We start from the raw sequence: 14,731 nt of genomic DNA on the forward strand, positions 1-14,731 counted from the left end.
TCTTTCCTGACTTTTTAATGATCGCCATTCTAACTGGTGTGAGATGGTATCTCATTATGGATTTGATTTGCATTTCTCTGATGGCCAGTGATAATGAGCATTTTTTCATGTGTCTGTTGGCTGCATAAATGTCTTCTTTTGAGAAGTGTCTGTTCATATCCTTTGCCCACTTTTTGATGGGGTTATTTGATATTTTCTTGTAAATTTGTTTTAAGTTCTTTGTAGATTCTGGATATTAGTCTTTGTCAGATGGGTAGATTGTAAAAATTTTCTCCCATTCTGTAGGTTGCCTGGTAAACTAATCTAAATTATGATTTTATCCATATTTTCTATAACATAGATAGACATTTTAAAGTGTATATAGTCTGATGAATGAAATTTTGATATAATAGCATTGTACTGATTTAGTCTCTCCGTAAATTTGTACTGAACATTTAACCATACTGTAAGAAAATTATTTTTTTCTGTGAATGACAGAAGGTGGTTAGAATAATCTTCTTTCAACCATTTTTATAGTGACATGGTTAGAATAATAATAAAGAAAAAAACATAAGCCCTCTCAAATAATCTATCAGCAGGGGCTCTTCAGATCTTTCTGAAGATATTTTTACTCTTTGAGACTTTAAGAAAATAAGTTAGTTTTCAAATATGAAATTTATTTAGTGTATTTTATTGTGTTGATATTATCTTAACCAAAAATTTTAAAGACTGGAAAAGTGCTTGTAGTACAACATTAAACAAATGAAATCAGAATATGAATGTAATAAACAGAATGATTGTCTCCCAAGAGTTCAGCTGTTCTTTCCTTTTACATAACCGTCTGTCTTCTATGAGGATCTATCTAGACTCAATGGAGAAGCGTGTGATCTAGATTAAGCCAATTATGTGTCCCTCAAGGCTTTTTATAAACATTCTGTGACACAAGTAACCTTTTTTCTATATGGCGTTGTGTATACATATAAAGCTCAGAAATGATGCAATCATGTTTGCAGCATAAGGGAAGTCAGCAAGGCAATAAAGCTGGCATGCAGAAGAATGAAACCCAGAAAATCACAGAGCCAGAACCCCAGTCAAGCTTGATCGAAGCTTATCCTTCTTCTAGACCCTTAACATTACATGAAATAAGCTTGCTTTTATATAAGATTGATCTGGAAGTGAAAAGAGAAGGAAATGTAGCATTTCTAAGAGCAGTCTTTTCAGTCTGCAGCCTGAAATCCACTTTGACCAAGAGAGGCTGTTGATTTAGAGCTTGCAGATTTGAAAAAGCCAAATTCCCTTACACAAGTTAACATTAGCACTAGCAGTTGCAGCGAGATGGGAGATAAAGTACAATGTAAGACTGGGGTCCTTATACATCCTCTTTGAAGTAATTTCTCTTAAATCTTCTTTACTTGAAAAAGGGAACAATCACTCTCTTTGTAGAGATTAAGCTGCAATTCAGTTCAATGGTGAGAAAAAAATAAGCCATCTATCCTATGATTTAAAATTGTTTTAAGGTGGATTTTTGCTCTGACCATGCTAAAATAAAGGGTAACATCTCTAGCCATCCTGACATAAACAGCTATATAAAACTGGACAGGCTGTGCGATGTCTCATACCTGTAATCCCAGCACTTTGGGAGGCTGAGGCGGGGAGATCGTCTGAGGTCAGGAGTGCAAGACCAGCCTGGAGAACATGGTGAAACCCCATCTCCACTGAAAATACAAAAAATTAGCCAGGCCCACGTGGTGGTGCGTGCCTGTAATCCAAGCTACTTGGGAGGCTGAGGCAGGAGAAATCGTCTGAGCCTGGGAGGTGGAGGTTGCAGTGAGCCGAGGTCGCTCGATTGCACTCCAGCCTGGTGACAAAGTGAGACTCCATCTCAAAAAACAAAAAACAAAAAACTTGACAAATTGTATGAAGCTATAGTTTTAGGAATTTTACCACAGGTAGTGAAGAACTATGATTCCTAAGAAAACACTAACCTTTATGATTTCTTAGGATTTTACCCTGGATGCACTTTCTGAACCACAGTGTAAGAAAGTAGAGCCCAAATATATCATAGTGGTTTTATTAAACTGAAAAGTTAAAGATCTACGTTTGGGGCTTCTGGAGAAGCTCAATTTGGTGTGGGCAGAGTTACAGAGAGGTGAGAAATGCACAGAGAAAATGCTCCAAAACTTATCACAGCAGTAACATTAATTCTTTGGATGAACCCCAAGATTACATATACAGGTAAAGCTTTTATAAAGTGAGAAGAGAACCACTAGTAAATGAGCTGAACATCGATTCCAGACATCCCAAAGTACTTGAAAATGTAGAAGATCAGACCAGGTAGTATGGTGAGAGCTGGGCGTTCAATTGAGACTCCCATAAAAGCCAGGCATTATGAATAGGACTACTCTAGTGCAAGAGTGTGGGTCATATTAAACTTTCTTATCAAAGTTTAAAAAATAATGTGATCTGCTGGTAAATTACCTGCTCTTGAAAACAAAACTGAATACTTTGGAAAGAAGACAGCAAAAGTCTGCATTCTCATCAATGTATTACTTGCAATGTCCAGAATACAATATAAATTATTAGACTTGTGTAAAATGTAAGCCAACATTAATCTAATCCAAGAAAAGGAAATAAATAAAATCAGATATGAGAATTGTTCATATTAGCAGAAATAAATTTTAAAAGTTTTTAAAATATTTGTAAAATTTTAAAGGAAAATGTGCAAAATAAGTGAATGTGTGGGTAATCTAAGATTAAAACTGTAAAAAAATAAGGTTCTAAAATTGAAAAGTACATCCCAATTGTAATATTCACAGATGAGTTTTGTAGCAACTTGGACACCACAGAACATACGATCAATGAACATGAAGAAAGAGGAACAGAAAGTGATACCCAGACGTGAAAAATCTGATGAAAGTGAACAAAGCCTCAATCATACGGAAACAAAGTACACAACAACAACAACAACAAACCATACATGCATCTGAAGTCCAAGAAATATAGGTAAGATTGGATTAAAAAAATTAGTGAAATAGTGGCTGGAAAACATTCAAATTTAGTGGTAACTATTAAGCCAAGCCAAGAAACTCAGGGAATATCAAGCAGGATAAAAATAAAAATATTAACACCAGACATAGTATAGTCAAAATTGTTAAAAAATAAAATATAAATACAAAGTCTTTAAAACATTGCTAGATAAAAAACATTGCATACAGGGGAACACTGAAAGAATTACCTTGACTTTTCCTGAAGTCAGTGCAATGTATTAAGCAATGAGAAGGCCATCTTTAAAATGCCAAAATAAAACCCAAATTTGTCAACCAAGAAAATGTCTTCAAAAATAAAAACAAATTAATGAGTTTTTCAAATATATAAAAGTTGTAAGAACTTTTCACTGGTAAAGTTACACTACAACAAATATAAAATAAATTATTGAGGGGAATTTATTGAAGAAATATGATACTTAAAAATGAACACAAATTCATATTAAGCAATGAAAAGTGTCAGAATAACTGGGTAAATATTCTGATTTTTTTCAAAATTTTAATAGATAATTGGTTCTCTGAAATAAAGTATTATACTATGGAATTTATAACATATGTAGAAGTGGATGACAATAATATTACAAAAGTGGGACTATAACAGAAAAATATGATTATTTTAGTGTTTCTTCTGCCTATGATTCATTGAGTTTCTTGGATCTGTGACCTTCTAATTTTTATTAAATTTGGCAAATTTTGTCAATTATTTCTTTGAATACTTTTTTCTGTCCTTCCTATTTTCTCTGTGCCTCCAATTGTTTTTCTATTAGCCTGCTTAATATTTCCCCACATGTAATTGTTGCTCAGCTCATTTTTCTTCCATTAATTTTAATTATCCTCTCTGTATTTAACTTTGGATTATTTCTTTGCCTAGGTCTTCAAATTTACTATTTTTTCTTATTATGTCTGTGATCTTCCATAAATCATAAGTAGTGTAGTTTCTTATCAGTTATATTTTCAGCTCTAGAATGTCTACTATAGACCCTTCAACCTTCCATTCTTTTCCTCCTCATGTTAACATTTTGCTCTACTTTTTTGAATATATGAAGTTTATTTGTAATAGCTGTATTCATTATTTTTTGTGTTAATTTTGCCATTTCTGCGACTGTTTGTGTGATCTCTCTTCCTGGGTTTGTCATATTTTTCCACTTCTTCACATGTCTAGTTATTTCATGACATACTAGGCATTATGAAATTTACATTATTGGGCAATGGATTTGGGGATCTTTCTTTAAATACCATTGAGTGTTTTGGGGATTGTAGTTTATTACCTGGAGTCAGGTAATAAGCCTTGATCTTAAAATTGTTGAAACAAGCCAATAAGACTCTTTATTCTAAGGCTAATTTGGGCTCACTTTTAATGCTGTTATACTGTGAGGAGTTTACTCAGTGTCTCCTGTATTAGGAGGTCTGTCCACTTTGACTAGTGTGATCCCAGTGTATTTTCAGGCCTGTGTAAAGTCCAGGGATAATTTTGCCTATTTTTTGTTGGTTCTTTTTCTCGTGCCATGTAGTTTCCTAATATGTTGGCTCAGTTCAGCAGTGACTCACTGGTTCTCCTCTGCTGTAGTTTGCTCTTCTTTCTCTCTCTACTTCTGTATCACTTTTATATTCTTTCCCATAAATTTCATCCAACCTGGCTTTCTCAAATTTTTCATTGCTTTCACAAGTCAGCAAAACTCAAGATCTATTTTTATTTCGAAAGCTCTCCTGTGATATTTCCTTGAAGATCCTTCCTGGAAATAAGCCAGGGAAATGCTAATGCTCACATTGCCTTCTTTCAGGTTCATTGCTGTGCGCTGCTTGTTTTGCCATATCTGAAAACAATTGTGTCACATATTTTGCCATTTTCTAGTTGCAGTGAAGCAGGAGGTAAATTCTGACCAATTTCTAAACCAAATTTAAAAAATAAATGGTAAGAAAGTGCTTTTTTCCAATATTAAAAGCAGGACAAGGATGTCTTCTGCTTTCACCAGTTTCATTCAATATTTTACTGGTGATTGTAGTCAGAATAATAAGAGAAAAAGTAATAAAAGGTATATTTAAAAGTTTCTATTAAAAATGACATGGTATTCTATAGAGAGAATTCTAAGGATCCTCCAAAAACAATTAAAAACGATAAATGCATTTAGCATGTTTGTGTACTATAAGTGTACTAACTGTATTTCTATGTACTATCCATAAACAATAGAAAATTAAATTTAAATAGACAATCTCATTTATAATACCATCAAGCATATAAAACATTTAGGGATAAAAATGACAAAATATGTATAAGTCTCTATACATAAACTATGAAACTTTGATGAAATTTTAAAAGACCTGAAAAAGGTAAGATATTCATGTTCATGGTTCAGAAGACTCAATATTGTTATTCTCATACATCTCTCTATACTAATCTATACATTCAGTGTAACACCAACTAAAATGCTAGCATTTTGTGGATACTAGAAGATTCTAAAATGCATATGAAAAATAAAGTAACTTAAAATAATTTTGAAAAATAACAAATATGAAGAACTTACACTGTAAAGTTCTTTTTTTTATAGTCTGATTTTCAGACTTTATTTGAGCCTCACCAATCATGACTGTTATATTTGCATAAGGAATTGTATTGATCAACAGAACAATCTAGGAATTAGTTTTGGTTAACATGGTTGTTTCTTTCACAAAAGTGTCAAGGCAGTTCAGTGGGGGAAAGGATAATCTTTTCAACAAATGTTGCTAGAACAGTTGGATATCCATTTTGAAAAGAAAAGAACAAAAGGAAACAAAAAACCTTAAACCTTGTCCCTTGCTTTAAACCATGTGTAAATATTTACTAAAGATAGATCAAATGTAAGAACTAAAACTATAAAACATTTTAAAAGTAGAAAAATGGAAGAACATTTCACTGAACTTGGATTTGATTAGGACACAACATGCCATAAAATAATATATTAATAAATTTGTCAAAATTAAAAAACTTTGAGTTTAAAAAGCACTTTTAAGCACACAAAAAACTAGCTACGGGGAGCAAACATTTGTAAACAATTATGTAATATTGAACTTTTATCCAGAATGTGTGAACATTCATTACACCAGCAATAATAAGAACAATAGCAACAATATAATAATATTTATAAAAAGGGGAAATATTTGAAGACACTTTACCAAAGAAAATATACAAAACTATAGACTTGTAAAAATATGCGCAATAACCTGTTTATTAAGAAAATATAAATTAAAACCCCAAAGAGGCTTTCCTGGGGTAAAGAGACTGAAGGCTGGCGTTACCTAGTGTTGGCAAGGATGTAGAGCAGCTGCCATTAGAAATGTAAAATTTGACTTCCTCTCTTCCCATTTGAATACACTTTATTTCTTTCTCTTTCCTGATTGCCCTGGCCAGAAATTCCAATATTAGGTTGAATAGGAGTGGTAAGAGAGGGCATCCTTGTCTTGTGCCGGTTTTCAAAGGGAATGTTTCCAGCTCTTGCCCATTCAGTGTGCTATTGGCTATAGGTTTGTCACAAATAGGTCTTACTATTTTGAGATATTCAAATTGTCTGTTTGTAAATGACATGATTCGATACGTAGAAAACCCCATCATCTCAGCCCCAAAACTCAGTAAGTTGATAAGCAATTTCAGCAGTCTCAGGATACAAAATCAGTGTGCAAAAACCACAAACATTCCTATACACCAACAATAGACAAGTGGAGTGCCAAATCATGAATAAACTCCCATTCACAATTGCTACAAAGGTAATAAAAACATAGGGATACAACTTGCAAGCAATGTCAAGGACCTCTTCAAGGAGAACTACAAACCTCTGCTCAAAGAAATAAGGGAGGATACAAATGGAAAAACATCCCATGCTTATGGATAGGAAGAATCCCATGCTTATAAATAGGAAGAATCAATATTGTGAAAATGGCCATACTGCCCAAAGTAATTTATAAAATCAATGCTATTCCCATCAATCTACTATTGACTTTCTTCACAGAATTAGAAAAAATTACTTTAAATTTAATATGGGACCAAAAGAGAGCCCATATAGCCAAGACAATCCTAAAAAAAAAGAACAAAGCTGGAAGCATCACGCTACCTGACTACAAGGCTATAGTAACCAAGACAGCATGATACTGGTTCCAAAACAGATATATAGACCAATGGAACAGAATAGAGGCCTCAGAAATAACACCACACATCTACAACCATCTGATCTTTGACAAACCTGACCAAAACAAGCAATGGGGAAAGGATTCCCTATTTAATAAATGGTACTAGGAAAACTGGCTGGCCACATGCAGAAAACTGAAAGTGGATCCCTTCCTTACAACTTACACAAAAATTAACTCAAGATGAATTAAAGACTCAAACATCAGACCTAAAACCATAACAACCCTAGAAGAAAACCTAGGCAATACCATTCAGGAAATAGGCAAGGGCAAAGACTTCATGACTAAAACACCAAAAGCAATTACACCAAAAGTCAAAATTGACAAATGGGATCTGATTAAATGAAAGAGCTTCTGCACAGCAAAAGAAACTATCTTCAGAGTGAACAGGCAACCTACAGAATAGGAGAAAGCTTTTGCAATCTACCCATCTGACAAAGGTTAATATCCATAATCTACAAGGAACTTAAACAAATTTACAAGAAAAAGGCAAACAACCCCATCAAAAAGTGGGCAAAGGATATGAACAGACACTTCTCAAAAGAAGGTATTTATAAAAGAAGGTATTTATGCAGCCAACAAACATATGAAAAAAACTCATCACTGACCATTAGAGAAGCGCAAATCAAAAGCACAATGAGATACCATCTCACACCAGTCAGAATCGTGATTATTAAAAAGTCAGGAAACAGTAGATGCTGTTGAGGCTGTGGAGAAATAGGAATGCTTTTACACTGTTGGTGGGCATGTAAATTAGTTCAACCATTCTGGAAGACAGTATGGCGATTCCTCAAGGATGTAGAACCAGAAATACCATTTGACCCAGCCATCCCATTACTGGGTATACAACCAGAGGAGTATAAATCATTCTTCTATAAGGACACATGCACATATATGTTTATTGCAGCATTATTTACAATAGCAAAGACTTGGAACCAACCCAAATGCCCATGAGTGATAGAGTGTATAAAGAAAATGTGGCACAAATGCACCGTGGAATACCATGCAGCCATAAAAAAGAATGAGGTCATGTCCTTTGTGAGGACATATATGAAGCTGGAAGCCATCATTCTCAGCGAACTAACACAGGAACAGACAACCAAATGTCTCATTTTCTCACTCATAGGTGGGTGTTGAACAATGAGGACACATGGAGGGGACAGTAGACACTGGGGCCTGTCGGGAGGTGGAGGGCAAGGGGAAGGACAGCATTAGGAGAAACACCTAACGCATGCCAGGCTTAAAACCTAGATGATGGATTGATAGGTGCAGCAAACCACCATGGCGCATGTATACCTATGTAAAAAACCTGCGCATTCTGCACATGTATCCTAGAACTTAAAGTAAAATAAATAAAAGAAATGTAAAATTGTCTGCCACTTTGGAAAATATGTTGTCATTCTTTGTGTGTGATTTTAAACATTTATTTACCATATGATGTATCAATTATATTCCTGTTTCTCTTTACCCAAGAGAAACAAAAATAAATCCACACAGTGTGGTACTTAAAAATTAAAATTAAATAAAAATACTGTATGTAATAACATCAATAATCTAACAGCTTTATTTAGAATAATACAGATTTGAAGCAATTCAAATGCCTATTAACTGATGAGTGATTAAACAAATTATGATATATCCTTACACTAGGGCACAACTCAGCAATAAAAAGGAACAATTTGCTGATAAATGCAACAACATAGATGAATCTAAAAAGTACTATGTTAAGTATTAAAAGTCAGGCACAATATATTCTACACTATATGATGTAAATTTTGTGAAGTTCTGGAAATGATGAAACAATAATGATAGAAAACAGATAAATTCTTGTTAAAGACCACTTTGGAGAAGGCTTAGCTGCAAAGGGGCATGAAAGAACATTTGTGGGTGATGAAAATGTTGTATATTAGCACTACTGAAAAGAACTTTCTGTGATGACGGTATTGTTTTACAAATTTTCACTGTCCACATGCAGTAGCCACTAGCCATCTGTAGTTATTGAACATTTAAAATGTGGCTCATGTGGTCGATGAAATCTATTTTACATTTTAATTTTAATTAATACATTTAAATAGAAAAAACTGATTGATCTGGGTGATATGCATCGCTTCTTTTGACATCATTTGTCAAAATACATTAAATTGTACAGTTAAAATTGATTAATTTTATCCTATGCTAATTATACCTCAACAAAGCCAATATGAAAACATGTTGGATACTTGCCAATCCTAGTTTTCTAGTTAGTGGTTGCTTACAATCTAAAAGTAAATTATCCTCCAACCACTCTGTCTTCAAGTTCAGTGATTTTCAGCTACTGAGAAATCTAATCACTAGAGAGGAAGCAAATAAATATTTGTTATATGCCTTAGAATACATGGCTTTATAATCACCAAGAATTTGATCTTTTGCTATCCTGTTTTTGGAACTCTGTTGTCACATATTATCCAGCATCATCTATGTTATCAAAAAAATCTGATTATTTCTTACTATTTGTTTCTGCCATTAGAGAATGTATTTAATAAGTTGATCCCTGTGACCATTTGCCTGCTTTCATTCCAGGTATATTTCTGTCTCCACATGGGCAAACTTGTCATACAGTGTAGATATTCTTTGGTAATAAACAACCATAAATGGCTTACAATAATATAAATTTATTTCTTGTTTACAGTAAATACCTATTTCACTTCAACTGGGAGCACCCTTTCATGTCTGCTGATATGGAGACCCTGGTTAATGGAGATTCCACCATTTGGAACATTGCCAACTGTTGTGGCAGTAAAAAAACCATGTGGTGAACCACACACTTGTTAATACCACCATATTTGTGAAGAGCACTGTATTTACCAAAGCAATCAAATACTCTAAGCAACCCCATCCCTAAATCTATCAGGAGATAAGAGAAATAATTACAATGCTGAAGGCTAAAGGTTCCATTCTTCCCTCAATTCACCATATTGTCCTAAATTAATGTAAATAGAGGGGACTTTTGCTTACTGCTTTGTCAATACACCTACCACTTTAAAACTCAATATTTGACATCCAGGCATGGTGGCTCATGCCTGTAATCCCAGCTCTTTGGGAGACCAAGGCCGGCGGACCACTTGAGATCAAGAGATCAAGACCAGCCTGACTGGCCGGGCGCGGTGGCTCAAGCCTGTAATCCTAGTACTTTGGGAGGCCAAGGCGGGCGGATCACGAAGTCAGGAGATCGAGACCATCCTGGCTAACCCGGTGAAACCCTGTCTCTACTAAAAAAAATACAAAAAGCTAGCCGGGCGAGGTGGCGGGTGCCTGTAGTCCCAGCTACTCCGGAGGCTGAGGCAGGAGAATGGCGTGAACCCGAGAGGCGGAGCTTGCAGTGAGCTGAGATCCGGCCACTGCACTCCAGCCCGGGCGACAGAGCGAGACTCCGTCTCAAAAAAATAAAAAAATAAAAAAAAAAAATAAAAAGACCAGCCTGACCAACATGGTGAAACCCTGTCTATACTAAAAGTACAAAAATTAGCCAGACATGATAGGGCACGTCTGTAGTCCCAGCTACTCAGGAGGTTGAGGCAGGAGAATAGCTTGAAATCGGGAGGCAGAGGTTGCAGTGAGCCAAGATCATGTGACTGCACTCCAGCGTGGGTGACAAAGTGAGATTCCATCTCAAACAAAACAAAACGAAACAAAAGCCCTCAATATTTGATGGTGTAATAAAGTACCTGAGCAAATCTGGTATTTAAGTGCTACTTTATGTTGCTGCTGAATGTATTCAGGCAAGTTTATGTAAAGACAAATTATGTATCATATATTATATCAAATTGTCATATTGTTATTCTTGATTTAAAACTTGAAAAAACAACTTCTATTATTATTATTCTTTGTACATCAAGGTACTGTTGCTGAAATAAATATCTTTCTACTGTTTAGAGTTACAAATACCTATCCTGCTATAATAAGCTAATAAAGGAAGTGGTTTATTTTTGTAAAATCCTTTATTGGTAAAATCAAAGCTTGGCAACTCTAAGTGCACAATCTTCGTTTAACTTTGAAATTCTATGAAAAAAATTATTTTTGAAATTTGAATCATTTAAACCCACACATTTTGTAAAACCACAGCGCTTTTTTCTATAAAATGGTCACCTAGTACATCATCTCGTGCTGGATAAGTCTTAGTCTAATGCCGCAGGACTTATACCTAGTAACTTATAACTTGTGTATCTCATGAGTATCCTTATGTATAAACTTATTGTATTTTACAAGTGCTTGTGAGACCTCATGGACAGCCTGTGATGTACCTTGGAAAATATAAGATATAAATATAAAAACTCCAGTTCTTAAAACTTTTGGGTCATAAAATTCATACTGCATAGAATTATTACAAATTTAAATTACTAATTGCTTTATTTTTGTTTTTAATGTTCAGTGTAACAGTTTACTCCTAGCTATATTACATTTTTTAAAACTTAAAAAAAGTGAACATGAGTGATCATATCATTTATCATCCAATATAAATACTTTTGTGAATTAACGGGGTACTATTTGAAATTATGTCACAGAGTTGTGTAAATAGATATGGTCCTGGGTAAACTATACCCTATGGTCGTGTTCGTTATAAATATCATTATAGAATTGCATTAATACATATATTCTAAGAATATGTACATATATACCTATTGTAAGATGACTACGTTATACACATACAGAAATATGCAGTGTGCAAACTACACGTATACATATACAGACATAGTGGATTCCGTGTGTGTGTGTGTGTGTGTGTGTGTGTGTGTGTTTGAGTCTATGTATAGTTATCTTACAAATGTGGGCTTTTTGTTTCTGTCATGGTGAAATAGTGTGGCTAGTGGAATCTATTGTGAACATTTAAGTGAGACAATTTTTCTGATAATTCTTCTTTTCACATAATCCTTCAACATGAGACTCTTAATCTCTTTCTAAATATTATAGCAGACTCCATGGACTGGGCTGGAGTGTCCAGGGATTTGGGAAAAGCTGAATGTTTATCTTCATGGAGTTATTGCTTTTCTGATATCACCATTTGATCGGAGCTTGAGTGCTAGGAATAATTTGGCTTTCTATTTTGCGTGTCTTAAAAATAGAGGAAAAACACTTTGTACTGACTTAAGTCTCCTTCCCACTACCTGTATCCCCCAAAAGAGAAAGAGAGAGAGAGAGAGAGAGAGAGAGAGAGAGAGAGAGAGAGAGAGAGAGAGAGAGAGAGAGAAAGGGTCCTGGGAATCTTACAGAATTTAAAGACAAGCAAACGAACAGGAATCCTGGAGGCTTTGCTATTTCTACCCTTTGTCTCTATTTCTCACTGCACGTTAGCTTATTTCTTCAAATTTTCTTTCTTTCTTTTTATTTTTTTGTGTGTATACAACCATCCCAATTTGTCGTTTCTCTCCCATTTTTGAGTCCAGCCAAGAGCCAAGACTGCAATATTTTTTTCATCAATTGCAATTCCAAATTTCTAAGAAAGAATAGCTTTGGCTCAATTTGGGTCCAGTTTGCTCCCCCGACTCAAAAAATAGTAAGCACAATCATATACAAAGACACAACTCTCAGAAAAGGGGGTCATTGTGAGTTTTGTGGGCACCACCAAAGGAATTTTCAATGGCACCTCAAACAGAAAAGCAAAGCTAGATTCTCATAACTTAAATACAAGCTTTCAAAATACAGGGTGGGTGTGGTGGCTCACACCTGTATTCCTATCACTTTGGGAGGCAAAGGCTGGCAGATCAGTTGAGGCTAGGAGTTCGAGACCAGCCTGGCCAACATGGTGAAACCACATCTCTACTAAAAATACAAAAACTAGCTGAGTGTGGTGGTGTGCATCCATAATGCTAGCTACTTGGGAGGCTGAGGCAGGAGAATCGCTTGAATCCAAGAGGCAGAGGTTGCAGTGAACTGCAATTGTGCCACTGCACTCTAGCCTGGGCAACAGAGCAAGATTCTGTTTAAAAAAAAAAAAGTATAGCAAGGCAATGGCTATGCCATAAATAACATTATTTTGCTCTCTTATTTAATGTTCAATATATGCTGCTATAATTTTTTCTACCATAAAAAATTTTAAAAACCAAACAATAAAATATAATCACACATATTGGATTCAACAACAAAAGGATCACCAAAATCAGATATGTCACTGAAGTATACTTTGAGACTAAGAATAGCAATCACCATGCATAAAAATGAAATTCAAGACCTTGAAAATTGCTTTGCTATAGCAAAAAATGAATAGACCGAAGTAAATCCACTAGACAGAAGAATGAGAAAGAATAAAAGGACCTGAGAAATGTGTCACTCCCAACATCAGTCCAACTACTTTTTTTTAAAGTTTAAATCCTAATGCCCAACTGACAGAGATTCTATGATTACATTTTTTACACTTAATGCAAATGTCATTTATATTTCCCGGTTACTAAAAAATATATTTAGTGAATGTGGCTGAATAAATGTTTAACACAGATTTCTTATGTGTTTCAAAATGGAACACTAATAATAACCTAGGTAATGTGAATGTTTTTATATTTATGTGGATCCACTTTGTAAGTGACCCCTGGGAGCCAAGCCCATATGCCTAAGAAATATCAGTTAGACACCATTGTGAGAACATAGATTGTCTACTGAGCGTTTATATTGCATTGTCCAGTGACTAAAGCAGAGTTAAGAAATTTGATCAGTAAGCCTATAAATTTCGTATTCATAGGTACAAATAGGAAACAAAAAAGCCTATGAGTTGCTACAGGGACCTTGTATCAGCGAAGTACTGGATTTCTCCCAGTCTATGAAGCACTAATATATTTCAGAATTTGCTGTAGAAAACTCCCTTTAGTTTGAAACAAGAAAGGACGTTAACTAACAAACGAACAAACAAAAACATTAAAAATAAAGGTTAAAGGTTAAAAGGGAAACGATAGGGTCTCAGAAATTAGCTATAAAAAGTGGGGGTCATAGCCCAACAAGCTCCTCCATGTTAGTGGGTACATTATCATAGTATTCAGTACTGTGTTACATAATATTACATAATATTATTAATTTTACAAAATCATCTGATATTCATCATCATATAAAGCTCTATGACTTACTGTTTAAGACAAAATAGATGTCACAATTTTTTTGGGTAGAAGTCATGGCATGTATACAGTATTTAGAAAACTTAAACCAATAAGGTCAATTCTAGGAACATTGAAGTTATTCATCATGATGACGGGAGTTAGGGTGGAGAGAAAGTACGAGGACCAAATTCCATCTATGTCTTTAATAAATATGAACAACTAATAAAGAAGCTAATAGATGATGGCATTGAGAACAATAATCAATACTGATTTCACAAGGCCCCCAAAAGGAGGGTAGATTGATTAGAATTTGATTCAGGGTGAGAATCAGAAAGCTTAAATTATAAGATTTTGATTATTGTTATTACAAAAATCAACAATATTGAGTTTATTTCCTTGTCAATTAAAAATTTTGAGGTAAGCATTTTAGGGAAAGTGGGGCAACCCATTCTGTCAGATTTCATAGATTTTATTGCTCTTCCTTATGTAGCCACC

Source organism: Trachypithecus francoisi, unplaced genomic scaffold (assembly GCF_009764315.1).
Source record: "Trachypithecus francoisi isolate TF-2019V2 unplaced genomic scaffold, Tfra_2.0 Lachesis_group16, whole genome shotgun sequence".
NCBI lineage: Eukaryota > Metazoa > Chordata > Mammalia > Primates > Cercopithecidae > Trachypithecus > Trachypithecus francoisi.